This window comes from Ictidomys tridecemlineatus, chromosome 10 (assembly GCF_052094955.1).
Source record: "Ictidomys tridecemlineatus isolate mIctTri1 chromosome 10, mIctTri1.hap1, whole genome shotgun sequence".
Lineage (NCBI taxonomy): Eukaryota > Metazoa > Chordata > Mammalia > Rodentia > Sciuridae > Ictidomys > Ictidomys tridecemlineatus.
The window spans coordinates 134,897,467-134,924,075 of NC_135486.1; the positions used below are offsets into that span (position 1 = coordinate 134,897,467).

Genomic DNA, 26,609 nt, shown 5'->3' on the forward strand with positions numbered 1-26,609 from the left:
ACTGCACTATTCCCCTGGAGAGAAGATTGACACAGCTCTTCTTCTTCTCTCCCAACCCACTCTGACAGAGCAAGGCAGGAGTGACGTTAATTGAGTAATTATTCAGCTATTACAAGGACTTTTTTCCCTGAGCCTGAGACAAGGGCTCTGTCAGCCTGAGAAGATGCTTGAACTTCCTGGTTCTCTGTTTTCAATTCACACTCCAAACTTCAGGCACTTTCATCGCCTTCTCGTCGTCGGTAAAATGGGACGTTTGTTTACACCCTGGTGAAGGTGTTTTCATCTTCAAAGAGTATTATCAACTTTCAGTGACCTCTCTCTACATCTGACAGGGGAATGGCTCAAAAAAAGCATCATCATCCTACTAGACAGTTCCTACCAAACAGGGTTTAGTAAGTTATGCATAATGAGCCAAAAAAAAAAAAAAGAGTATGTTCTGAGTTGCCTTTGAAATACCAAAAAAAAGAAAAAAGAAAGGGTTTGAAAAGGAAAACTTTCTCACCAATCAATTAAGAACCCTTAAAACTTCAGTAGAAAAATAGGTTAAGGACATGAACTGATAATTCACAGGAGAAGAAATACAAACAGCTAATAAGCATATAAAAAGATACTCAGCTCCTTAATAATCAAAGAAAATGCAAATTAAAACAACAAGAGAGTGATGCAGGTTTTTTTGTTTCAAATTAACAAAGGGTTACAACTTTGTGATTTTTTTCATGCCAGCTGGATGGGATAGAGCAGAAAGAATGATCTCTCTGTTTCTGGAAAGCAGTTTGATATTGGGCTTCAGTTTCTCAGAGGTTGTAGTTGCTAACTCCTCTTCTAGGAATTAGCCCTAAGAAGAGCATTGATCGACCTGTGAACCATGTATGGTTTCATGCAGAAGGATGCTCCTCATGATGGTGCATCTGGGAGGAGGTGTATCCACTGTAGCACTATTGACAAGTGGGGTCAGACCATTGATCCTTGTGTTCAGGGGAGCTGTCCTGTGCATCCTAGGACGATTAGCAGCATCTCTGGCCTCTGCCTTCTAGATGCCAGTAGTGGGCTCACCCACCCCGACTCATGGCAATCAAAAATGTCTTCAGACATTGCCACATCCTCTCAGGGGTAAAAACCTGCAATGAAGATCACTGGTCCAGGATTCAAAACTTTCAGACCTCAAAAATGCCCACCTAAAACAAAATGGTTCAATAATTCATGATCCATTAATATGATGGGATATTAGGTATTCATTGAACTTGTTGCTTTTAAGGAGCATTTAATGACATGGAAACCTAATCAGAATAAAATGGTGATTTTTCTTAGAAAAAAAAAAAGCAAAGCACAGAATGACTTAAATAGCCATGTATTCTTGGGAAAGCAGACCAAAACAGAAAGCAAATAAATAAATAAATGCCCACTGTAATTACCTCTAGGTAGTAAGATGAAAAAGCAGTTTTCATTTCCTTTTTCAAAATATCCAAGGGTTCTAGAAGCTCAGAGAATGGATTTCTAGTCTGAAAACTCTGGCCTTACGTTCCAGCAGCGCCACTCTCTAGCTGTTCGTCTGAACCTCCTCACCACTGCGACTTCCTCTGCAAACCAGGGATCCCTGTGTGCCCAGCGTGAAGGGGGACTCCAAGCAGGTGGGCTAACGGGTGTCTAATGCCTGGCAAGGGGCGGAAAGCGCACGTGTTGGGTTAAAGGTTGGTTCTCATTAGCAGGTCCACTTTTTCAATTAATCTTTTTTTTTTTCCTTCAAAAGAAATCAAACACAATCCATGAAGTGAGAAGGGGTTTGTCTGTCTTCTCTGGGGAGAGACACTGTCTGGGAATGAATGAAGGCTGAGGCACCATCAATGATGGCTGGCACAGAGCAGAACTCGGTTAGAGGCAGAACAAAGACACGGAGGGGGCCTTGCAGAGGGCCTCGCTGTCCTGTCCTGCAGGTTTGCCTTCCTCGTCAGGTCTCTAACATGTGTTTAGAGAAGTAGAATTGCTGTGTGTGTAACAATAGGACATGGGAGATCAGCCCCTAGAAGCAAATCCCGGCTCCACCACTACTAGCTATTGTAACCCAGAACAAGTGACTAACTTCATGGATCAAAGCCTCCATTTCTGCATTTACCAGAGGAGGAGGATGGTACTTATGCTACGTAAGATGTTTCCCATGGCACCTGGGTGCCCCCAGCAAGCCCTTCATACAAGCCCTTCATACTGATCACTTTCTTAAAAAGTTACACCAAATGCAGAATTAGAACCTTCCTCAGAGTAGAATGAGACCTTTTGGAACTTTGAACATGACATGGGTTCATGGACAGATGCACTAAAGATGAAGGACAGCAACCCTCTGGTCCCACTAAGAATCCCCAGATGGCCCAGGGCTGGACATTATGCTTTTGGCCATGATGCTCTCTACACTCCAGCACTTGTTGACCTGGGCCAAGTCCTGAGTGGGTGCTGGGGAGACCGAGATGACAAGAAACAGTCCCTCACCTCAGGTGGCTCAGAACCCAGTGGAGAAGACAAATATGGAAAAGACAGACATTTCATTCTGGAGAGATGCCAACTAATGAGAGGAGAAGCACTCTCCTCTCCTGGGTAAGTTCCTGGTTCAACTCCAGATCTTGCAAGCCAGTGAACCTGGGCAGGATCCTTGTCTCTCTAAGCCTCAGTACTCCGTCTGCAAACTGGAGGTGACGAGAGTAGTACTTCTTCTTCATAGGGTTATTGTCAGGATTCACAAAAAAGAGAGATCCTTAGCACCGTGCTTTGCTTACAGTGTTTAATAAGCGTCAGCTCCTGCCACTATTGAGGTGGAGGCAATTGGAGGTACAGATCCTGGAAAGGCAGTCTAATTCTCTGAACTGGCAGAGGGGCAGAATCCTCCCACAGGGATTCAGTCTCCATCATCCCATCTGGGCAGACCTGGGAGCTCACGACCTCACCCCACCTGAATCCCGCTCAGCAGCACCATGCAGATCCAGAGCAAACCCTCTTGGGAGAAAGATGAACATTTCCATTGTTTTAAGTACCTCCCTCGCAAATTGCAGAAGACTTGTGGCTGCAAAGAGTAATTTATTCATTTTCTAAAGGGAACGAAAACTCCGAATCACCTTCAAAAGCAATACTTCACTCTCCTTATCTACCCAGAGAGGAAAAAAATAACTCTCTCTCTTTCTCTCTCTCTCTCTCTCTCTCTCTCTCTCTCTCTCTCTCTCTCTCTCTCTCTCTCTCTCTTTCACACACACACACACACACACACACACACACACACGACCCAAGGGAGGGGCCAGGGTAGCAGGTGGACACTTCAGGCACTGGCTATTTTCCAGTTGGAAGTTTTCAGTATTTGAACACCTACCCTGGGCAGGCTTGTGCACCTTGTCTCAGACCCTGAGATGAGGCTGAGATGATGTGTCTTATATTTGGATGTGAACGAGGGCAGGAAAGAGAAAAAGAGAGAGGGAGGCGTGAAGGGGAGGAGAGGGGAAGGAAGGAAGCCCTCCAACAGCAGAGGACAGGAGACCAAGGAGCAGCCCCGGGCAGGGCAGGGTCTCTGAGCATCAACAGGGTCTGGAACACCAGGCCACACCCGGTCCCTGCCTCACCTGGCAGAGCACACAGGTGACACACGTCTTCTCTGTGGCTGTTCTGCCTGCACACCTGCTTTCCCAGAGGCTCCCTTGGGCCATTCCAGGTGCCCCTTCCCCCCAAGCTGACTGACTTGTGGTCTCATGGCAGTTTCCAATAGAAGCCAGTTCTTTCTTTTCCCTGGCATGAGTCTAGGTATTTGGGCAGACACATGTGTCGAACAAGGGAAGCACTGTGATATCCAGCAGAAATGCCACCATTAAATGATAAATTTGGGCCACAGGCCTGACACTCTCGATTACACCCCCCACACACACACACACACACATGCACACACACTTCTCTTGTAACTCCATGTGTGGCTACTTGAAGCAGTGATAGACAAAATATTTAACAATCTAAATAAAATCACTAACAACCAATTGGAATGGTCATGACCATAGCTTTGGAGAAGGTTCTGGAAAACCTCTGTTATTACTCTTTTAGTTGAAAAATCATTGGAAGGTTTAGGGGAGCCACAGGAAAGGCCAGAATAGCAGGTGGGCACTTGGGGCCGCCGGCTGTTTTGCAGTTGGAAATATCAATATTTTAATGCCCACCCTGGGCATACTTACGCATCCTGGCTGTCTTAGGCTGGGTTCTCTAGAAGTGGACCCTGAAATGAGGACTTGAACGTGCGTGCCTTATTAAGAAGTCAGTGCCTTATTGTTTCTCCCTCAGGGGAGAAAGCCAGTGAGGAAGAAGGTGACAGCACACAGAAAGGAAGGAAGCCCAGCCAGGACAGGAAGTCCCCCCATGATAACCTGCATCTGGCCCACAGGGCGCTCAGGAGCGTGTCAGCCCCTCTTTTGATCTTAGACATCTGAGCGCCAGGCAGCCTACCCCTGCACCCAGTAGCCTTTCATCCAGGGTTGTTCAGGGGCAGGCTGTAAACTCTCAGGCACTGCCAGCTCTTCCCATGCTGGCAAAGTCACTCCGGTAGCCCAAAGAGTCCTCTGGGAAAAAAAAATGCCACTGGTTCTGGGTGTTGGAAGCCAAAGTACAGAAAACTCAAAGATTGGAGACCACAAAAATGGTGTAAAGGACCCCAGCAAACCTGAGTGGAGGGCTAGCATTGTCCACAACACCAGCTGGGTGCCCACCCAAACTTCCACAGAGAAAACTGCAAATGGCACCTGTGGTCACGAGTGTGGGGCACCTGCTCCAGGTTCAGCAAGGTTATCATTTCTGGATGACCCCTCACCTCCACCCTCATCCCCTTCAATGGTAAAGAGTAAGAGTTCAAATGTACAGAGTGTCCACAATGTACCAGGGACCATGCTTATGACAGGTCTGACCTCACAACACCTTCGAAGAGGTAGTCAAAATCCTCTCACTTTATAGATGCACCCATGGAGGCTCAGCAGGTTTAAGAAACTTGAGGAAGACCTCACAGCACATAAATGGGAACAGAGAAATCCCAATAAATCTCAGATCCGACAAATTCCAGAGCCTGTGCTCTTTCCAACACTCTCCTCCATCCAATACCACCACCTCTCTTCATTGATTAACTGATTATTTTAATCAACAAATATTGAATATAGGTATAGTGGCATGATGTTTTGATTTATATGCACAAACACTACCTCCTTCTGATGCAAAAATGAATCAAAAGCAGATCCTGAGGCGAGGATTCCTGTGCAATTTGTGTAGTGGGCAGCACATCAGTGAGGACGTCACCCAGGAGAAACTGGTCAGGGAGTTGGGGAGGCAGGACAGCGCTGGGGACAAAGCTGAGGAAGGGACGATTGCAAGGCGAGGCTCAGCCTCAGCCTGCTTCAGTATGGAGCTTAGCAGGACACATTTTTCCAACTGGAAACGAGAGAACTGAGCTCTCAGTGGCCAGCACAGGTTAGGCACCCCAACACGTGTTGACTCCCAGGTAGGGTGTCTCCCAAAGCCCAAACAAGTCACAGGAGCAGACAGTGAGAGGCAAAGCCCACAGAATCCTGCCAAAGGGATCAGAGAATGCCAAAGGAATTGGTGACAATCCAGACAGCACAGGAACAGGGTCCTACCAGGGTACCCCCTGCCATCACAGCCCAGCCCCACTTTCCCAAACTCTAGGCTTGAAAGCTCAAGGAGAAATTTTCCTCCTGTGTGAAGGAAAAAGGTAACCTTCCTTGATATTCTAAATATCATCTCTAGGACCATTTGCAGGAGCTGATTATCTAAACACGACTGTAATCTAAGGAAAGTACCCCCATTTCCCACTGCCAGAGAGAGAGAAATGCAATTGCAAAAACTTGTCCATGAAACTTGAGCTTTATTCTTGCAGGCATCAGTAAATAAGAGCGAATTGGACTGTTCGCAGAACTTCAGCAAATTGAGCTCATATTTTGGGGCCAAATAAAAGGCAGCTGAGATTTAATGTGAAATCTTCCATCAGGAAGATGATTGAATACATTACAGGGGCTTCATCTTTGCTGTGGCAGATACTGAATAGGCCTTTCATTTCTCTCCGCCACTCAGTACCTCTGCTCATTTCCTTGATGCTAGAGGCACCAATATTGAGGAAGCTTGCAGAGATGGGAATCAGTGTGTTGGCAACGGAGCAACGAGGAAATGGGGGTAGGAAGGCCAGGAACTCTAGGTGACATGATGGCTGGGTCCCCTGTGAGGAGCTCAGATGGACCAGAAGTCTGAAATCAGTGTTCATTAGCAAGCATTTGAATCGTTTTTAAAGCCACCAACAGCCAAGTAGAATGGGTACCAATATGGGAGTCATGAAAAGCCGATTCCAAGAACCACGGGCACTAGCTCATCTCAGCCATGTACCAGTCGGTTATGAAAAACAGAAATCATGTGCCAGTTGGTTATTAAAAAACTAGAAAAAGGAGACTTTAATTAGAAGGATCAGGGGTAGAAGACAGAGTTTAAAGAGTGAATAGCTAGAGAGCTAAAAACTCACTCTCTACTCTCTACTCCACATTTAAAGACATCCTTGAGAGCCCTACTGTGTGTCATGCACCAGGATGAATGATTACCTGCATTATCTCACACAAAGAAATTCTGAATTACAAACATCCCCATCTTTCCAGACAGAAAAGCTGAGGCTCCAGAAGATTCTAGAAATTCCCCAGGCTCATGCAGCTGGAAGGTCTCTCTCTCTCTCTCTGCGTCTGTTACTTTCTGAAGGCTTCTCTGGGTGGGCGGGGTTTTTCTCTGCCTCAGCAAACTTGAAGATAAGCAAAATGCACCCCCCAAATCTGATTCTAAAGATCACCCAGGAAAAGTACCAGGATGGGAGACTTGAAGTCACCCTTATCCGTAATCACATTTGTAGCTCCAGTGCCATCTGACAATTGTCAGTGTCATTTGGTTTGAATTCTTAGAGAGTCTAATTGGCTTTTCTTCCCTCATATGTGACAATGGAGATGATGAAAGGCCACCTGACAACATCAGGACACTGGGTACATGGGACGGTGGCAGCTTCCGATGCGGAAGTGTGGTGTTAAAGTGTTAGGTGTGTGTGCAGCTGCAGAACCTGGCAGGTCATATCGATGGACAATAAAGATGCTCTCTTTACACAAGGTAGCATTTATTTTAGTAATAACTCGGAAGCAAGAGCAAAATCAAAAGTGATAGGCGACAGAGAAAGAAGAAAATATATCAGCAGATGCGGAGAAATCCCAACAATTGAAGTCACGCAGCTGCAGAGTCCCGGGGCAGCTTTTCCAGGGTCCCAACTGGGAAGTCCCAGGCAGCCCTTCTCCACGGGTGACATGACAAAGCCTTATTCCCAGTGGGGCTCCTTAAATACACGTCAGAACAAAGAGAACTCTGTTCTGACAACCTGGGTGACCTAGTGATCCCCTCAAGGATACTTCATGTCCCAGGACTGGCCAGATCTCCCAAGGGAGGGCGTGATGGCCTTGAGATAGCGGGTGACTCCAGTTCTCCTGAGTGAGCCTCGCCCACTGAGAAGGCAGCATTGTTCACCAGCCCCATCAAGGGGCTGAGAAGGTCACGGCAGGCATGTTAATGCTTTGTTGAGCTCTTTCGGAAGCAATGGTGTGGACCTCTAATGGCCTCGTTTGTTGATGTGATTCTTGAGAACTTTTCTTGAGAAGAATTCTTCCCAGATGGCAGGGCTTCGCGGATAAAGAAGTGTACTCACCTGCCCTGAAGAACTCACACTGTCTGGGATGGAGACAGAAGTCAGTGTCCACCATTCAGCAGGGTGAGTGCTACCGGACACCTGCCATCATGCAGAAAAAAAGGACACCTGGTCTGTCCTTGAATATTACGGGAGAAATCTTAAAGACAGAAGCCCGAGAACTGAGTACAAAAGGAGGAATGCGTAGGTGAGGGCCGGACCCTGAGCGACTTTCTGTGCTCAGAAAAGAAACGTACTCATTTTCTGGAGAAGCAATATAACGCAGTGTCGTATTGTCCAGTAGAATTTTCCGTGGTGATTGAAATGTTCTAAATCTGCACAGTCCAATGAGGCAGCCACTAACTGCACACCTGGCATATGGCCAGTGTGACTGAGGAACTGAATTTTTAATTTTATCTAATTTTAATAAATTTCATCTAAATGGCCACATGTGGTGAGGGGCGGCCATATTGAATGGCCAAACTAGCAGCTAAGCTGGGAGCCCTAGAGGCGGCCTTGAGGCTGGCTCCAACTACAAATTAAACAGTGCCTGGCACATCCTAGTCCCTCCACACAAACTTCAGCAGAGCTCAGCAGTTGACAGGCAGCCCTGAGGGGCACTCAGTGTGGGACTGGTCTGCACAGATCTCCCTTTGAGATACTGCATTAGTTCACTCAGGCTGCTGTCACAAAGCGCCACAGACTAGGTGGCTTAGACAAGAAGAACTTATCTCAGTGGCTTGGGAGGCTGAGGCAGGAGGATCACAAGTTCAAAGCCAGCCTCAACAAAAGCAAGTGCTAAACAACACCATGAGACCCTGTCTCTAAATAATACAAATAGGACTGGGGATGTGGCTCAGTGGTCAAGTGCCCCTGAGTTCAATCCCCAGTACGCCCCACCCCAAAAAGAAGAAGAACTTATTTTCTCATGATTCTGGATTCTAGAAGTCCAAGACCAAGATCGCAGGGTTAGTTTCTTTGAAGACCCTCTCTTTTTGACTTGTGGATAGCCACCTTTTCTTCACATCGTCATGTGGTCCTCCTTCAGTGTTCTGATCTCTTTTGATGTAAGGACAAAGTCGTATTGTATAACCCCCTCCCACAGGACCTCATTTTATTTTAATCATCTCTTAAAGACCCTGTCTCCAAAGAGAGTCATTTGGGGGAGGTAAAGGGGCTAGGAGTCCAACCTATGAATGTCTTGGAGGAGAAACACAGTCAGCCAGCCACGAAACTTAGCAGGTTGGAGACCAAGGTTGCCAGTTCTATTTCTGAGCAAGATACTGAGCTGGCTCAACTGCTGGCTTCCTCCACAGCAACTGACCTTGGAAGAAGCCATTGGAAAGCAGAGGACCCAGGAGAAGGCTGAAGTAGCTGGGGACTGATGTGGCCTGGGGTGCCTGGGGGATGACTCAGATCTGAGACAGAAGCTGCCCAGCATGGCTGTGAGAGGACACACGGGAAGGGGGACTGCGGGAATTCGGCCCTTGCTGCTCCCCTGCCATTGCCCCAGGGGAAACAGTGACGCCCCCCACCCTCAAGCAAACTCAGACCTCTGGCCCAGATGCGAAAATCTGGTCCAAGGATAAAATTAGGGCAGGGTAACACTCTGGGTTTCCCGTGTCTAGAGCTCTCCCTCTGGGGCTTCTTCAGCCCCTGTCTCCTGAATTCATTGACACAGCCTTGGGGGCCAGGGGTGGGAGTCTGACCTTAGCCTGTCCTCATTGCCTACCAGAGGAGCCTACACCTCCAGCTCTAAGTGAGCTCACAACCCCAAAATGCATTTGAGAAGCCTAACTATTTCAAAAGAAAAACAACATACTTGATTACAGCGTCCAACAAAAGCAAAAATGTTACAACAGATGGCCCTTCATTAAACATACGAAAGAGAGAAAACCATTAACAATATAAAACAAGAACAAGAAAACACTTAAAAGAACCAAGCTGAAATATCAGGCATAAAAAAAAATGTAATCACTGAATTAAAGATCACGGTGGATGGGTAAATGGGCACAGAATGGATGCAGCTGAAGAATAAATTAATGAACTGGAAGACAATACTGATAAAATGTTCCAGAAGGAAGAAGAAATGACAAAAAAAAAAGTAAATAGAAAATCATCTTAAAATTAAAGTGACACAGGGGCTGGGGTTGTGGCTCAGCGGTAGAGCACTCCCTTAGCACATGTGAGGCACTGGGTTGGATCCTCAGCACCAGATAAAAATAAATGAATAAAATAAAGGCATTGTGTCCAACTACAACTAAAAAAAAATTTTTTTTAAATCTAAGTGATACAGAAGACAGAAGAGAACATTAAAATATTAAGCTTCCCAGAGAGAGAAATACAGTAAAAGGAGGAAATACTTTCAGAAATAATAGATACAGCCAGGTGCATTGGCACACATCTGTAATCCCAGCTGCTTGGGAGGCTGAGGCAGAAGGATCACAAGTTCAAAGACAGCTTTAGCAAAAGCAAGGTGCTAAGCAACTCAGTGAGACCCTATCTCTAAATAAAATACAAAATAGGGCTGGGGATGTGGCCCAGTGGTCAAGAGCCCCTGAGTTCAATCCCTGGTACCAAAAAGGAGAAGAAAAAAAAAAGAGGAAAGGAAGAAATGATAGATACAAATTTCTCAAAATTAGAAAAATTCCCAAAGAGTAGAGATGAGGAACAGCTCATATCTAGACCCATTGTAGTATAGGTTAAGACATTATCAAAACCAAAGAGGAAATTCCAAAACCTTCCTAGGAGAAAGTACAGATCAAAATTTTTAAAAGGAAAAATCAGATTGACATCAGAATTTTTTCATCAGCAATAAATACTTTAAGAGACAAAAAAGATCTTAAAATGTTATAAATAATAGAGCTGACATTCAAATAGGAAAGAATGATTTTTAAAAAATTCAGACATAGAAGACCTCAAAGATTTGCCATAGAAATCCTCACACTGAAAACACTCTTGGAAAAAAAAAAGAAAATGACAAAAATATAAATAAAAGTTTATTTACTTAAAAAACATTCTATGTAGAGAAAGATGAATAGGGAGAGGCAGAAGAAGAGGGGAAAGAGAGGCCCAGGGACTGAAATGGAGCAAATTAAATTCCACACAAATGATTATGACAAAATGAACCCAACTACTATATAAAACTAGAATGCAGTAATAAAATAATTGAAAAATAAATAAAAGTGTATACATCCATTAATTTAAAAAAATCCTTGCTGAATTACCTAAATAAGAGAAAAGACATATCCAGGAGATGGTACCAGATGTGTAGATATAGGTGATTAAATGCCTTAGTAAAGTTTGATGCTATCTTTAAAGAATAGCTAAGCCCAAATAAAAAGAAAAATTATACCAATAAAATACAGTATTTGAAGTCTCCAGACCCTATTCAAAGACTGATCCCTGAACCAGCAGCATCAACATCACTTGAGATGGAAGAAATGTCCCTACAACCTACTGAAACAGAGTCTGCAGTTTATTAAGATCCCCAGGTGATTTGAACACATATTAAAGTTAAAGGAGTGCTAGTCTAATGTCAGCATAATACATGATGCAGTGGGAAGGGAAGAGACAAAGAGATGGAAGGGCATGCCAAGTTCTTATCATACTGGAAAAAAGATGGAGACATCCATTTGTCAAAAGAAGGTGAGGATTAAAGACTAAAAAGTGACAAATTCAAATGAATTAAGATGGATAAACAGCAGTCAAAATAATTGAACATCAGCACCATATAATATAACAAGTGCGGGGAGGGAGGGAATTCCAAAAGAGAACATATAGCATGATAAATATTTCAAAAAATAAAGGAACCAAAATAAAGACATACACATTAATGCATGTAATAGAAGCAAAGAGTATTTCAAAAGGAAAGCAAATAAATGATAAAGCAAGACAGATGGTAGAGAACCAGAGGTTAGATACACAGTATTGTCAATATTTTAGCTTTTGTTTGGGGGCATCGGTTCAAAGGTGCTTATTACATTGTTAAAAATAATTAACTATAACTATTATACATAATTAACTAGACAAGAGCATGCCCCACCTGGAACGATCCTGTGTGTCTTATAATCAGGGATTATGATCAATTCACTTTCGTGTACCAAAGGTTCAAAAATAAATAAAAATCCAGCCCAGGCACAGTATTTTGCATAAATGAGACACTCAAGAGATGTTTTTGGAGTTAACAGGGAACTGCTTTGAACAACAATGTGAAGGATAGATCATAGAGAGAAGAAAGGCCAACAAAGAGGGTCAGGCTGTCATGCAGACCATGACGAGACTTGATGGAGGAGGGAGCTGTGGAGGCTGCCGAACCAGTGCAGTCAGAACCCACCAGATTTGGCAGCTGATTCAATGTGGAAGGAGTCCTAGTTGGTAACCAGGTTCTGGTATCCCAAAAGCAGATCATGAACTGTCCTGTGATTCAGAGACACTGTGTCTCTTGCTGCTTCATTCCCCCAACATTTTATTATGAAAACTTTCCAATATACAGAAAATTTGAAAGAATTATATAGTGAACACACACACTCACCACCTACACTCCACAATTAATGCCTGGGTATATTCCCGCTCACATTCACCTAATCATTCCTTCATTCACTCATCATCCCATTTTTTAAGGAAGACTTTCTGATATATTGCAACAGGATTAGCTCAGTGGTAGAGCCCTTGTCTAGCATGTGCAAGGCCCTGGGTTCAATACCAAGCACCTCAATCAATCACTCAATCAATCAATCAATGTGAAAGAAATGTCTCATTTCCTTAAACAGAGAAACCCAATGGTCTGCAGTGATCTCAAACTCTTTCCCCACCCAAGGTAGCTGAAGGACAGAAACTCCTTCACAGTTATTTATAACATCCTTCACATTAGATATGAAGAGGATTATTCTAGAAACAAATACTGTTGTTCTTAATGGTTGTTTATAGGAGTTTTATGGAGGTGGTAATTCACATCATTGGCATTTGGTCTGGGGTTTGGAAATACACTCATTGCCTAGTGTTTCAAATTATTTATCATCCACACGGAGCATAATTAAATTCTGAGTGCTTCGAATAATACACAGACGTCAGTGACAATCAAAATCCACTCCTTAAATTACGTAGTACTTTTCCTTCTCTATATAATTCGCAGTCATAATTTGATGAAATAAGGCTGCACTTATGAAAATTCTTTCCCAAGGGGAAATAGAAGTCACGCTTGTTTGTTCCAGAATAAACAGTAAGAAGTCCAATGATCCTATACCAAGTCAGTGGTGCCATTTGGGTTAATAATGTGGGCCAGATTCAGGTTTCCATTCTGATTTCTGGAGAACAGTATCTTGTCACTATCTCATCTGCCCATTTCTAAGCACATGCACTGTTGGGTGTTTCTCTCTCTCTCTCTCTCTCTCTCTCTCTCTCTCTCTCTCTCTCTCTCTCTCTCTCTCTCTCTCTCTCTCTCATCTGTCTTTGTACCAGCCGGTGCCTCTGCAAACATCCCACCTCCTCCCCCACCTTATCTACCATTCTAACTCCCTCTCATTCTTCACTTGAGTGTCAGTCCCCAGGAAACTTTACCTGATTCCCCCAAGTTGGACTGTACCCTCTACAGCACCAACACATCCTTCTGTCATATATTCCCTGAGATAAGGGGCCGTTTCTTTCATTGATTTGTCCCCAGTGCCAGCTACGGGATCCCCGACCCAGGAGCCCAGGCCATCAGAACTTCCACTGTCTGGAATATTGCCAGTCTCCAAGACAGAGGAAAGAAAATGCCATGAGTCATGCAGTGGCTCTTAAAGCCACTCATGTGCCCCTCACGTGCCCCTGGCAAAAGCAAGCAAGTCATGGGGCCATGCCTAACTTCAAGGGGTTGGAAGAAAAACATCCACTATTCCACCTGCTCACATCGCTCCCTCTCTTTCCTTACTTCTCAAGCTCACAATCTTCTGCTCCAGAGAAACTACCCCACTCTCAATGTCCTTTGGATTCATCTTAAGTGCTATCTCTTCCTAAAAGCCTCCCCTAATCTACCATGGGGCATCTTCTGAAGTCCCCAACATATCTTCCCATTTCCACCTGCTTTCAGTTTCTCTGCTTATGATCTAGACAAAGTCATGCCTGAGATCAGGGCAGTCTGATCTCAACCTTGACATTTGACCCCTCCCACGATAACATTTACCTGCCTGAGCCCCATCTGTTACCCCCTGAAGTACACACATGGAATGGGAAATTGTAGCCACAACTTAGCACACCTGGAATGATTCAGGGAGATTTCTGAGAATAGGGAAAATATCTTTGGCACAAATATCTAGGACAATTGAATTTCAGAGGAACTAAGCACCTTTCCAAATCTCTGTGATTCAGCTAAGAAGTTAGTGGAGCAAGAATTATTCAGCTCAGTCCCCAACCTTTCAAGTTAAAGATGACACACACAGGGCAATGGCCACAAAGGAACAGAAGAAAATCTGAAGGGCCACCCTCTTTGAAAATTAATGAGTTTCTTTTTCTAGAGCAATCAGTGTGGAAGGCAACTCATGATTGGGAGACAACTCATGATTGGTCCCAACATGTTGCCAAGTGAAACTAATTGAGAATCACAGTAAAACTTTGATTAGTCAGGATGCTCCAGGTCATCAGATGTGCTGATGAATTAAAATTTAACTAGAAATTTCTATGGGTTTAATGTTCATTGCCAAATATGCTATTCAAATAAATGAAGCTATTATCCTTCTTTATAACTCAGTCCACTGAGTAGGACTTTATATCCCTCGAGGGTGACCAAGAATCTTGCCAAGTGTCTGGATCATCATCTGTCTCTTGCTGTTCACCCCACCCTCAATGTGTATCTTAAACTCACCAATTCCCCCAGTAGGCCAGCCTTATCCACAATGGCAGGCCTTTGCCTCTTAGTTTGTGCCTTTCCCCGGACGTTACCACCTAAATATTTCTATCAAAACTTATACACTCCACTCTCATAAATCCAATTATTCTGGCAAAGCTAATTGCTCTCTATTCTCTAAGCGCTCCCAAAACATTTTTTTTCATGTGAGTTAATATCTCTGTGTGAACTACTTCTCTTCCATTGGATCCTATTTTAATGGAATTTCCAATAATGATAAAACCACACACTTAACCAAAACCCCTTGAGAGGAAGGCATGTATTTTATATAATTTTGTATTCAATGCTGTAAGCACAGTACCTGGTCACAACAGGTACTCAATATTTGTTAGATGAGTGAATGAATGAATGCATCGTGCATATAGGTTAACAAGATACAAATATTCAAATCTCAGCTGACTCCATAGCAACTCAAAAGTTTATGTAAATATATATACATATACATATATATACACACACACATAGAAGAGATACAGATATAGATGATATAGATGTAGATAAATATAGACAGATTAGATGTAGATGATAAAGATAGAGATAGCTTCAGGTTCAGAATGATTTTTCACATCAAGTGACCTAAAATCCCAGTGAATTGAAGATTCTTATTAATAGAGATATCAACTAGAACTAGAAATAATTTGCTAAGCATGTTGTGTGGGTACATAAGAGCTACATTCTTCATTTCCAGAAAGCATGGTGTGTTTTGAGGAGACCCTGGTCACTTTTGCCTGCCTGGTGGAGTGGACAAAGCTTGTCCAATCTGTCCTTTCTTCTGCAATTTGAGTCACAAGCATGTGAATGCAAGGACTGAATCTATGTGGCTTTTCATTGCTACTGTCTAGGTACCCTGGAACTCTGTGGTTCCTGTCCTTCTGAGGCCTCATTATTCAGCTGCTTAAAATGGGAAGAACTGGGTTTCCGTTGCTTGCCACCAAAGAATCCTGACTGTGCAAATACTGAACACCCTCCACCTGTCTTCATCCCTCCCTGGGTTCCACTTCCAATAAGACCCTGATGCCACTTACACAAGAAAAGAAACACAAGCACACTTTGATGCCACAGGCATCAGACTCCAGAAGGGCACTTGAAGGATACAATTTCCTCTAAAAGATACCTGAATAAAAGAAGAGCCTTGCTCAATGCCACATGGCCAATTGGTGGTAAAACTAAGGCTAGAACACAGGCCTCTGAAGTCCCAGTCTGACTTTCTTTCCATTGCACCCAATTCATGAAAACATCCCTACGTGTAGAGTTCTTACAAATCAGTCATTAATAGGTAGAGTGGTTGTAAAAAGTTGATGTATTACATATACCTTAGGTTGCTTTACACACAACTATCCTTACCGTGGGCAGATTTTATTCTGGCTGCAGGAGGGAAGGAGTGGGACAGGGTGAATCAGTGCTGTCCTGCTCATTTGCTTGACAAATCTATGCCCTGAAACCATGATGTTGATCTCATCCAATGATTGCCTACGTGGAATGAACGAGCTTCGGCTGTCATCCATATCTTCTCGGGAGTGAAGAACCACTCCAAGCACCATTAGGTTTGAGCTGCCCAATGAAACAATGTGCACATACCTCCTACTTCTATTTTCCTGAAGAATCATCTCATTCCTGTGGGCCCTTCTGATTCTATATTATCCCAGGAAAGCTCTTGGCATTTGAAAAGGGAAAGATGAAGGACAAAAGGAAAGCTTACTTTGAATTCTGGACTCAACTGTCAGGCTCTTCAGGGAGGGTGAATTGGATGGAAAGTCTCTCACGTGGCTTGCTCCTTCTATTCTTCTCAGCATAATCTATTCTCTAGAAACACATTACCCAATCATGCCATCCACCTCTCCTCATTTTTTCCTGGATCACTTAATTGCACTATTCAATATGGTAGCTATAAACTGCATAAAACTATTGAAATTTAATGTCAAGTGAATTAAAATTAAATAACACTAAGAATTCAGTTTCTCAGTTGCATTTACCACCTGTCAACTGCCCAACAGTCCCACATGGCCAGCGGCTGCCATATTGAATAGGCCAAATAGAGAATATTCACCTCACCATGCAAAGTTCTACTGGAAAGTGCTGACTTAGAATACAGCTCAAACTCCTTACTGTAGCCAATAAAAGTCTCTATGATTCCTTCCTTTCCACATCTCTCACCTCATTATGTGTTACTCTTGTCCTTATTCACTTGGTTCCAACCACTCTGACCTCTTAGTTGGTTTTATAACTTGCCATAGTTTTTTTTCCTGACTCAGGACCTTTGCATCTGTGGTTCTCCTTGGCTAGAACACTTTTCTACATCTGCTCTTCTTACCTTTCAGGTCCTAATTCAAATATTGCCTTTCTAAAGAGCCTTCCCCAATCGCCCTAGGTAATGTATCTCTCTACCACTTGAATATTAGTGAATATTAGTGCTTACAATTGTTAGAAATGTTCATGATTATTTACTTCTTTCATGTTTACTTCCACATCCCCCCATCACACACACACACACACACACACACACACACACACACACACAAGAATGTACAATCTCAAACAGCAAGGATTTTGCCTAATTTGTTTACAACCATATCCCATGTCTAAAATAGTTATAGAGAAGAGGGCTCAAGATAAATTTTTATGGAATATACAGACTAAATATAATAAAATGACAGGCCAGAATCCATGGGACAATCCTCTGAAGAGAAAACTAATAGAAATAACCCCATGGGTACCACAAAAATTGAGCTGAGCACTGAGCTGGAAAAGAGAGGGGGAAAATCTGCCAGATATCAGCTTTCTCCATTTTTTTGCAGGGTTTTCTTCACTTTGGCTGCTCTGATTAATTGCATTGAAGATCCACCCTAACAACAATGATGGCATTAATAATAGTGGCGATCATAAAAATAATGGGACATGGTGCATGGCTCCTGGTGCTCAGGCTCCTAAGGAGAGATGATCCACGCAACAGCACAGGGTGAGTAAGGAGCTGCATGAATTTTTTAAACAACAGCATCCCCAGAGCACTGGAAGGATGCCTGCCTCCCCAATTATGCACCAAATTAGGCCACAGTCTCCCCCCAGCCCCACCCCAGGCTTCAGAGGCTGACTCATGCTTCATGGGAAGACCTTTCTCCCATTCAAGACCGGGCAGCCAGCCAAGAGACAAGCGGGTTTCTGCCCGCCTCTCCAACACAGCCTCCATCTCCCCCATGACCTCCTTCCCCATCTGTGATCACAAGTGATCTCAGCTTCCCGGCTACTGGCAAAGGCTTTGGGATTTACTAGACAGCCCTGCAGAGCAGGAGAGCTGGGGGTCCCCACAGCTCTCCCTGCACAGTCGGGACTTGGGGGGCAAACGAGGACAGCAGGCATCACCTATTACACTCACCCCCAGGTTTTGGTCTTATGGAAAATTAGCCCTTTTGAAGGTGGTGCCTAAAGGAATTCTTGGCCATGCACGGACCCCAAGAGGGGGTCTGCCCACAGTCCCTGCTTCCCCTTTCTCTACAAATTCTGATGACACTTTCACACTGCATTCCTCAGTTAGTCCTAACTTCTCAAGTGATGAATGTTCCATTCATTCATTCAAAACTATAGTATGTGCCTGGGGTGCATCAAGCTCATAATAAATGCCTTCAGCAGATTAGAACTCCTTGCCCTCATGGGCTCACACTCTTCTGAGCCCATTTTAAAACATACACCCCTGAAAAATAAAAGATATCGCCAATTATTTTTTCTACTCTTTTTATTGAACACTTCAACACACAAAAGGAAGCCTATTCGTTCTTCTAAGAGTTAAATACTTTGCCAAATGATGAACATGCATCAAACCCCTTCTCCTTCCCCGCCCACCCCAAGACATCCACTCTCCTAAATGTGGTGATCATTGTCCCCTGCCTGTTTTTCATTTTAATCGCATGGTCCTTGCACAGTCCATTTCATTGTTCTTGGCATGTTCTCTATTTGCACACAGCTTCTAAAAGTTATCTTTTGGCACATTGTGATTAACATATGTGGTTAATTACCACTGAAGAACAACATTGGCCACTTCTAACGTAAAACTAACATTGAAGAACATCACGCAGAAAAACGCAGACTTCATGAATTGCACAGAATGGTGAATGTCCAGCATAATCAACATCCAGATAAAAGAAAAAGTCATTTCCTGAGTCCCCGCAGTTGTCCTGTGCTCCTTTCCACTCACAACCCTCCACATAGGCTGAGGAGTCCATGGTAGTGTTGCTAGAGATTAAAGATCCTTGCAGCAGAATGAAGATCAGCAAACCCAGTGCACCACCTGTTTTTATAAATAAAGTTTTATTGGAACACAGCCACACTAACCCTTTCATATATCTCTGTGGTTGTCTTTGCACTACCATGGCAGAGTTGGGTAGCAACAGAGACCACATTGCTCACAGGTTTGAAATGTTTACCATCGGCTTCTTTACAGAAAAGTTGGATGTTTCCTCTTCTAGATCTTCACATCAACAGAATCACACAGCACATACCCCTTTCTGTCTGGCTTCTTTTACTCAACAGTGTGTTGTGATATTCACCCATATAATGGCAGTTGTTCATTCTCGTCCACAGGGGAAATTCCATTTTATGATTACAACCTGATTTGTTTATTCATTTGACCTCTGATAGATGCTTGGGTTGTTTCCAACTTGAGACTCTTATGAATAGTGCTGCGATAAACCCTAATGTAAATGTCTTTTGGTGTAGTGTATTTGTTGTAATTATTGTAAAGTATCTGTTCTATAAATATACCATAATTTATTTATTCACTCACAATCAGTGATTCTCTGGGAACTTCCCACCCCAGAGACTGATTTACTTGACATGGGACATATGTAACCTGAGCTTTGGAATTTTTTAAAGATCTTCAAGTGATTCTAACATGCAGACAAATTTGGGAGCCACTGGTTTGGGACCTTTCCAGTTTCCACTACTGCCAACAACACCACAATAACCATTTGGGGTTTTTTTTTTTGTTTTTTTTTGGTTTTGGTTTCTGCACATCTCCTCATGATCCACAGTCTCTTTAGGTCCCACACCTATGAAAAGATGGCAGATTCAGAGCACATGAGCATCTTCAACTTTCCAACAAGTTGCCAAATCAGTCTCCAGAAGGTTTATACCAACAGGACCTTGTCTTCCTTGTTTCTGGACCCCAGGGCTCATCACAAGTCCCAGCCAACAGATGGCACTCAGAAAACTTCCATTGACCAACTGGAATCAGGTAAGAACTCAAGAGAGAAATCAGACAGCCTCCTTTGTTCCAGGAAATGAGACCCTATGTAACTATCTAGGTCAGATCTGAATCTATCCCAGGCTTGAGGCTCAGTAACCACACCTGGCAGCCTCCTCTGAGTCTTCTTCCTCCTCTCATTCATTCACTCAACAAATGCTTTTTAGCACTTATTATGTGCCAGGCACTGTGCTAGAAAGGAGTAAGACAGGGGTTTCTCATTCTTCAAAGAGAAAAAGGCTTGTAGGTCACTCCTTATATAGAAGGGGGGAGGGAACTGGTGTGCTTGGCTTCCTAATCTGCAAACAAGGATAATGAGCGCTTCCTCACGGGCTTGTTATAAGGACCACAAGGCCCAGACCTAGTACACAGATGGCACTCATTGTTGCTGACATACAAGAGGAAGAGATAAGGTGCTTTGAGGACTTAGGTGCGAGGAAGCTCTTTCAGCAGAGAAGACCCAGAAAAGAGATGGCTTTGGAGGTTGGCTTGGAGACCAAGGGTAGGGCTTAGACATTGGGGGCGCTGGGGAAGTGGAAGTTCCCTAGAGAGCAAGGTCCTAGGTGTGGAAACACCTGCGTGTTCAGGTTCGCTCAGAGATGCTCCATCAGGGGCTCTTTTGCATTGTCCAGGGGACACTCGGCAATGGCCAGAGACAATTTAGGTTGTTGTAACTTGGGAAATGCTAATGGCATCCAATGGATGGAACCCAGGGGTGCTGCTAAATATCCTCCATTGGACAGGAGGTCCCCTACAAAAGAGTTATCCTGACCAACATGGTGACAGTGACAAGGTTGAGAGACCCAGTTTCAATGTGGCAGAGTGTGTGATCAGTAGGAACCCCCCCCCATGGTTCAAGGTAAGCACTTACCTCCCTTTGCTCCATTTTTCAATATAAACTACCTTTTATCCCTCATTTCAAGCACAATATGTTTCCATGGATTGAGCACTAACTATGTGAGGGATGTGTCATTTTACAGAGACAACTGAGCCTCACGGATACCAAGGCCACAGGCTACAGTGAATTACAACACTTGCAAGCCCCATTCCACTCCACCCCCACTCCAAACAAGCAGTCACCTCCCAGGTGACCCTGGAGGCCAGCCTAGTCCGTCCATCCTTTTTTTTTTTTTTTAGTCTGATTATTCAAGGTTTGTTTATCCAATTCCAAATCAGCTGGTAGAAATGTCTCATGAGCATAACTCTAGCCCATGGTCAAGTACCTCACACACAGTAGGTGCTCAACAAATACAGAAAGGAGACGAGTGGGTGCCAGGGGATGGGGAGTAGGAAAGTGACTACCCCTCGGTACAGAGTTTCTTTTCCGGGTGATGAAAATGTTCTGGAATTAGATAGTGGTGATAGATATGCAATTTTGTAAACATACTAAGGACCATGGAATTTTACACCTTAAAAAGCTGGATTTTGTATGTTAATTATGTCGTACACACATACATATGTCAAACAGACTTCAAGCAGAGTAAGAGTACAAACACATCATCTCTTTAAATTCCCCAAGGGCCTGAGCAAAATGATGACGCGGTGACATTGATGGATCAAACCTCGAAGGAAGAAGACAGACACACGACTGTGGATAGCCATTCATGTTTTCTTATATACATACCAATGAATAAATGGATGAATTGGCCTAAGCACCTACTAGAAGAAATCACTGTTACCAATAATCAGTTAATTAACTCCCATGATGACTCATTTTAATTGCTCATTTATGTAATATTCTAATAGATATATTATCTCATCTGAGCCTTTGACAACTTCAAGAAGTAAACAGAACAACAGAAATTACTCCTCATTGTCACTGCGGAGGAAACAAAGCTCAGAGAGCTTCAGCAACTTCTCTGAAATGAACACAGAGAGGAATACATTATTCTTGACTTCTGTTGATCTGGTCCTCTGTACCGCACAAAACCTTCACAATCTGGTGAATCCATCTCCAGCCAAATTGTGTGTCTGTAAAACATTACCCTTGACCAGGCCATGACATCTGACTTCAAGCAGGGCTATAGTATAAACACATCTTGTCTTAAGTTTCCTAGAGGCGGAGCCTTCAAGACAAAAACAGTGGTGTGGTGACATGGACATGACTAGATCAAATTTTTCCTGCAGACCACCACACCTTTGAACATTTTTGTTATATAACTCATAAATTCTCTTTATGACTTAAGTCAGTTTATATTTGTGTTGCAAAAAAGAAGAAAACTCCAAAGACTTGATTGATACACCCTCACCCCTTCTGTTCACATTATATTTATGGTGCTCTGTGAAATTAATCTGGAACCCTTCTTACTTGATTGGGCAAGAGATATTTATGGAGTGCCTGCTATGTGCCAAGGTTTTGGGTCTGAGGACAGTGGACATATTCTTGCATCCTTCAAGATCGACTCTGTCTATATCTTGGATCTGAGTTCTTTTCAAATGCAGAATTTCTGGCCTTATCTGGCAAAGACTGATTCTGAACATATCCAGCATGGACCTGGGGCCAGCCCAGCTTTGGCAGCAATTTGTTCTAATGAAAACCATGATTTGTCAGTGTTATTAATCGGCAAGCAGAAGTCCTTTGAAGATTCCCTGTTTGCAGGGAGGTTTTCATTTAGTTAATTATAAGGCTATGACTTGAAGGGCTTCCCAAGCCCCCTCAGTGAGGGCTTGCAGGGAAGGGATTACATGAATGATTTTTTTCTCTTGGCTCCCACATCCAGAACAAGTACAAAGGCTTGTTTTGATGTCTTCTGCCTGAGGTGAGTACAATCTAACTCTGAGCCTTATTTCCCAGCCTGCCTTTGACAACTCAGCTCAGAAGCCTCCCTGTCCCGTGATACCTTGTGATCCTATGGGCCTGGGAGCCAGGAAGGGGAGATTTTAACCCCAGCTGGACAATTTCCTAGCCCTGAAACCATGAGCTGGCCATGCAACCTCAGTGTGCCTCAGTCTCCTCATCTGCAATATGGGAGAAGTAAAGGGAGCTATCTCCTAGGGTTATTAAGAAGATTTAATGATATAAAACATCTACTAAGGCATTTGGCATGTAAGTGCTCTGTTAATGCTAAATATCATCATTAGTTAACAATTAATTATCAATTGTCACTATTATCATGAATAGTCACTGATCAACCTCGTCTCCCTGAGTTCCTGGCCTCCAACTTTGCATCTCTAATATCCTTATTACCTTCACCCTGATGTGTGGGTTATTAATGCCTGAATCATCTCTCTCCTGATGCACTGAGAGTCCCTGAAGGCCAAGGTCATGTTGCATGCCCCTCTGACTTTGGGCACCCAGCTCCTGTTGAAAGAGGGGGCTCAGAATGTTGCTTTGATTATCTCCCTCTTCCCTCAACTAACTGGATTACCTGGGTAGTAGCTATAGGCAGGTGGGGTGTGGCTGGAGGAGGTGCGTCACTGGGGTGTGCCTTTGGGGTATACATGATGTCCCTGGTGAGTGGAGCACTCTCTCTCTGCCTCCTGATTGCCTGTTCTGAGCTGCTTCCCTCCTCCCCGTGATGCCTTGCCTCACCTTGGACACACAGCAAGGGTTCAGCCACCTTTGGACTGAGATCTCTGAAATCATGAGCCCCAATTAAATCTTTCCTCCTCTAAACTTGTTCTTGTCGGGTATTTTGATCACAGCAGTGGAAAATCTGACTAAATCATGGGCCCAAGCAGAAAGGGACATGATCAAACAGACCCCAGGGAGCTTACAGAATAGAACAGAAGGCTGAGGACCAGGCTTGGCCTTAGGACAGGGATCAGGGAATAGGAACAAGCCCGTCTCCCTGAACATCCTTGTAGAAGGAGCATGCCTCCCTATAAGAATTACTGAAGAGACCAGGCTGTGGGAGAAGAATTCAGATTGGTTCAGCGTGGTCAAAAGGCTGCCTGTCAGTCCCAACAATGTGCACTTAGTGAGAGACGTGGGATTCCTCCCAGGCTGCCATACAAAATCCCATAGAATGTGGGGTTGGGGGCTTAAGCAACAGAAATGTATGGGCCTTAGTTAAGCAGGTCAGAAGACCAAGAGCAAGGCCCCAGTGTGTTCAGTTCCTGGCGCAGGCTCTCCTATCTTGCACACCGCCACCTTCTCCTAGGTCCTCAGAGGGCAGAGAGAGAAATCCTGGCCTCGCTTCCTCTTACCATCAAGACACTAATCTGCTCTGGGGAGCTCCACCCCTCATGACCTCATCCCACCCGACTTCCCTTCCAAAGGCCCCTCCAACATCAATGCCTGGGAGGTTAGGGCTTCAACACATGAATCTGGGGGACGCAGATTTTAGTCCATAACACAGTGACCATGGAAGACATCATCCACACCACTCGGTGACTGGGAATGAATGGCGAGGAAACTGGGAAGCTTGGGGCTCACAGCCTACAGACACTGACACTGGTCCCTGCCACCCATGGGCAAGTCCCCCAGCCTCAGTTTCCTCCTGGGGCTGTCGTCTCGAGAACTGGAGACTTCGTGTGGGCACCGCACCAGCATGTGACGGCCAGGTGGCCAAGGGCACTGCTTCTCGTCTGGCTGGAGTGAGCAGGGTCAGTGCAGGCAGGACGGCAGAGCGCCAGTCCTCAGGAAGCAAGGCCAACCTGGCCAGAGGCCTCCGTGCTGGGAGCTCTGCTGCCCACAGAGCCACAGGACAGACAGCTGATCCCATTTTAATTACTCTTACCAGGCCCGAGGTTCTGCCCTGGGGTTGTCAGTCTCAGCCAAGCTGCAAGAAGGATCTCCCTGGCAGAGAAAGGCCAGCTCCGGCAGGTGTGTGTGATCACACCTGACAGTCACCCCACGCAGGGCTGTGCCGAAACCTGGCTTGTGGGGAACGTGCTGCTCACAGGAGGGGGCTGGCGGGAGGGAAAGTTGTAGTTCGAAGCATCCTGGTGCTTTCTGGGGCTGATGTTCAGGTTGCTCCTGGGGGAGTGTGAGCCTTTCGGAATAGATGAGGTGGCCATTCTTCCCTTCCTTCTCCTCCTTCCTTCTCTGCCTTCATCTGAACCTCCCCCCAACCAAAGAAGGCTTCAAGCTTGGTCTCCAGGGCCCCCTATTTCTTGGGCACCCTGTGCTGGCCCCACGCTCGCATCTTACTGCATCATGCCTAAGGCCTTTGCCCTGCTGTCCCCGTGACTGTGACCCCTGCCACTGTTTCCTCAACTGACTCTCATCCCCCACCGGCACTAAGGTCCAGGGCCACCTCTTCCAAGAAGCTCTCCTGGCCACCTCCCGTCTCTCGTCAGGTGCCACTTCTCTGCTCTTCCTCGTAATAGAGCACGTAGTAAATCACAGTGTCTGTTTCTCTGCCTGATTCACCAAAACACACGGCATCCTTTTGACCACTGAGCTCTGGCATAGAGTAACTGCTCGGTGAAATAAGGAATGAATCTCGGGAGCTGAGGACAGGCATGTCATCAAGGCAGAGGGACACCTGACAGCAGGAGAAGGTGGACATCAGGAGCAGACTAGCATGAAACCCAAACCCAGCAGCCCAGGCCCTGAAAGTGGGCTGCCCTCACCTCCAATCCCCCTACAGACATCGCCTTCAGAATGCGACATCCCCACACCTGTGACCCGCCCTCCAGCCCCCCTGCCTCTGCGCCTGCTGAGCCCTTCCCTCAGGAATGCCCTTCCCTCAACATGCTCTCCCCCCACACCTGCCTGTCAAACCAGACACACATGGCAGGGCCCTGCTCCCGCCTCGCCTCGCCTCGTGGGTCTCGCACCTTCCTGTTTAAACGCTGTCACTGCCCAGCAGGTGTGTGTGGAAGTGTCTGTCTGGCCCTTTAGAGGCTCGGAGTGGGAGGAAACACTGCTTCTCATTCACTCCAGCGTCCCAGCAATGAGGAGGATGCCCGCACAAAATAGGCACTCAAGCAAATGGCCATCGGGCTAACAAATGGCCCATCGTGCCCTCCGCAGGTGACCTCACCTCCCCTGCCTGTGCCTCGGTGTCCTGGCCCACGACGTGGTGGTGATGAGCCGCCCAGTGCAGGTGGCCTCCTTGGCGCCTGGCTCGCGCACCTGCTCGGTACAGTGAGGTGAGCTCACTCTCCCCCTCCCCTCGCCTTGCTCGTCTTTCTTCCGAGTTTGTGTTATAACCCATCCGTGGGGTTCCACCGGCACTGAGACACAGGAAGTCTGGCTCCCATTCCTGGGTGGCCCATCTTGACCTCCATACAGTAAGCAGCCATTTTGAAGACTTTCTTCTTTATCCTTCCATTGGTTCTTTATGCAAATATACACAAATTCAAACACCTCGTTGCTTTGATTTGACCGTGTTCCCCCATAGTCCATGTGTCACCAAGGTCATTCCTCGTCGATGTAGCAATGATGGGGTGGGGCCAGTGGGAGGTGTGTGGGTCCTGGGGTGCTGGATCCCCCCACCCCCCGGCTCAGATCAATGGCTTTCTTTCAGGAATGGATGAGCTATCCCAGGAGTCCTGCCCTCTCTTGGCTCCTGACTTCACTCACCATGTTAGGAAGAACCTCGAGGCCTTCATCAGCTGTGGCTGCCTGGTCTTGGATTTTCCAGCCTCCAGAACCATAAGCCAAAATAAATTCCTTTCCTTTAGGAATTACCCAGTCTCAGGCATTCTGTTGCAGCCACAGAAAACAGCCTAAGACAACAGTGTTGTCCCCTCTCTCTGACACTATTCTGCTCCTTGGTTTTGGCCATTTGACATGGTCTTCTGGGGACCTTTCAGGACAGAGAGTCCTTTCTCCCTACCACATCAGTGAAGCAGGCCATTGTGAGGAGGCACCAGAGTTCATTTAA

At 45.1% G+C, this 26,609-nt stretch overlaps 1 protein-coding gene and 1 long non-coding RNA gene across 3 annotated transcripts in view; one reads left to right on the top strand and one right to left on the bottom strand.

Annotated features, from left to right (window-relative positions):
- Window positions 1-26,609, bottom strand: part of Shisa9 (shisa family member 9) — a 244,615-nt gene that overhangs the window by 173,007 nt on the left and 44,999 nt on the right. The window lies entirely within an intron of this gene.
- On the top strand, window positions 22,207-26,409 carry LOC144367555 (uncharacterized). The gene is made up of 3 exons (XR_013427061.1): window positions 22,207-22,589; window positions 25,754-25,872; window positions 26,250-26,409. It is a non-coding gene; the product is annotated as an uncharacterized LOC144367555 (long non-coding RNA).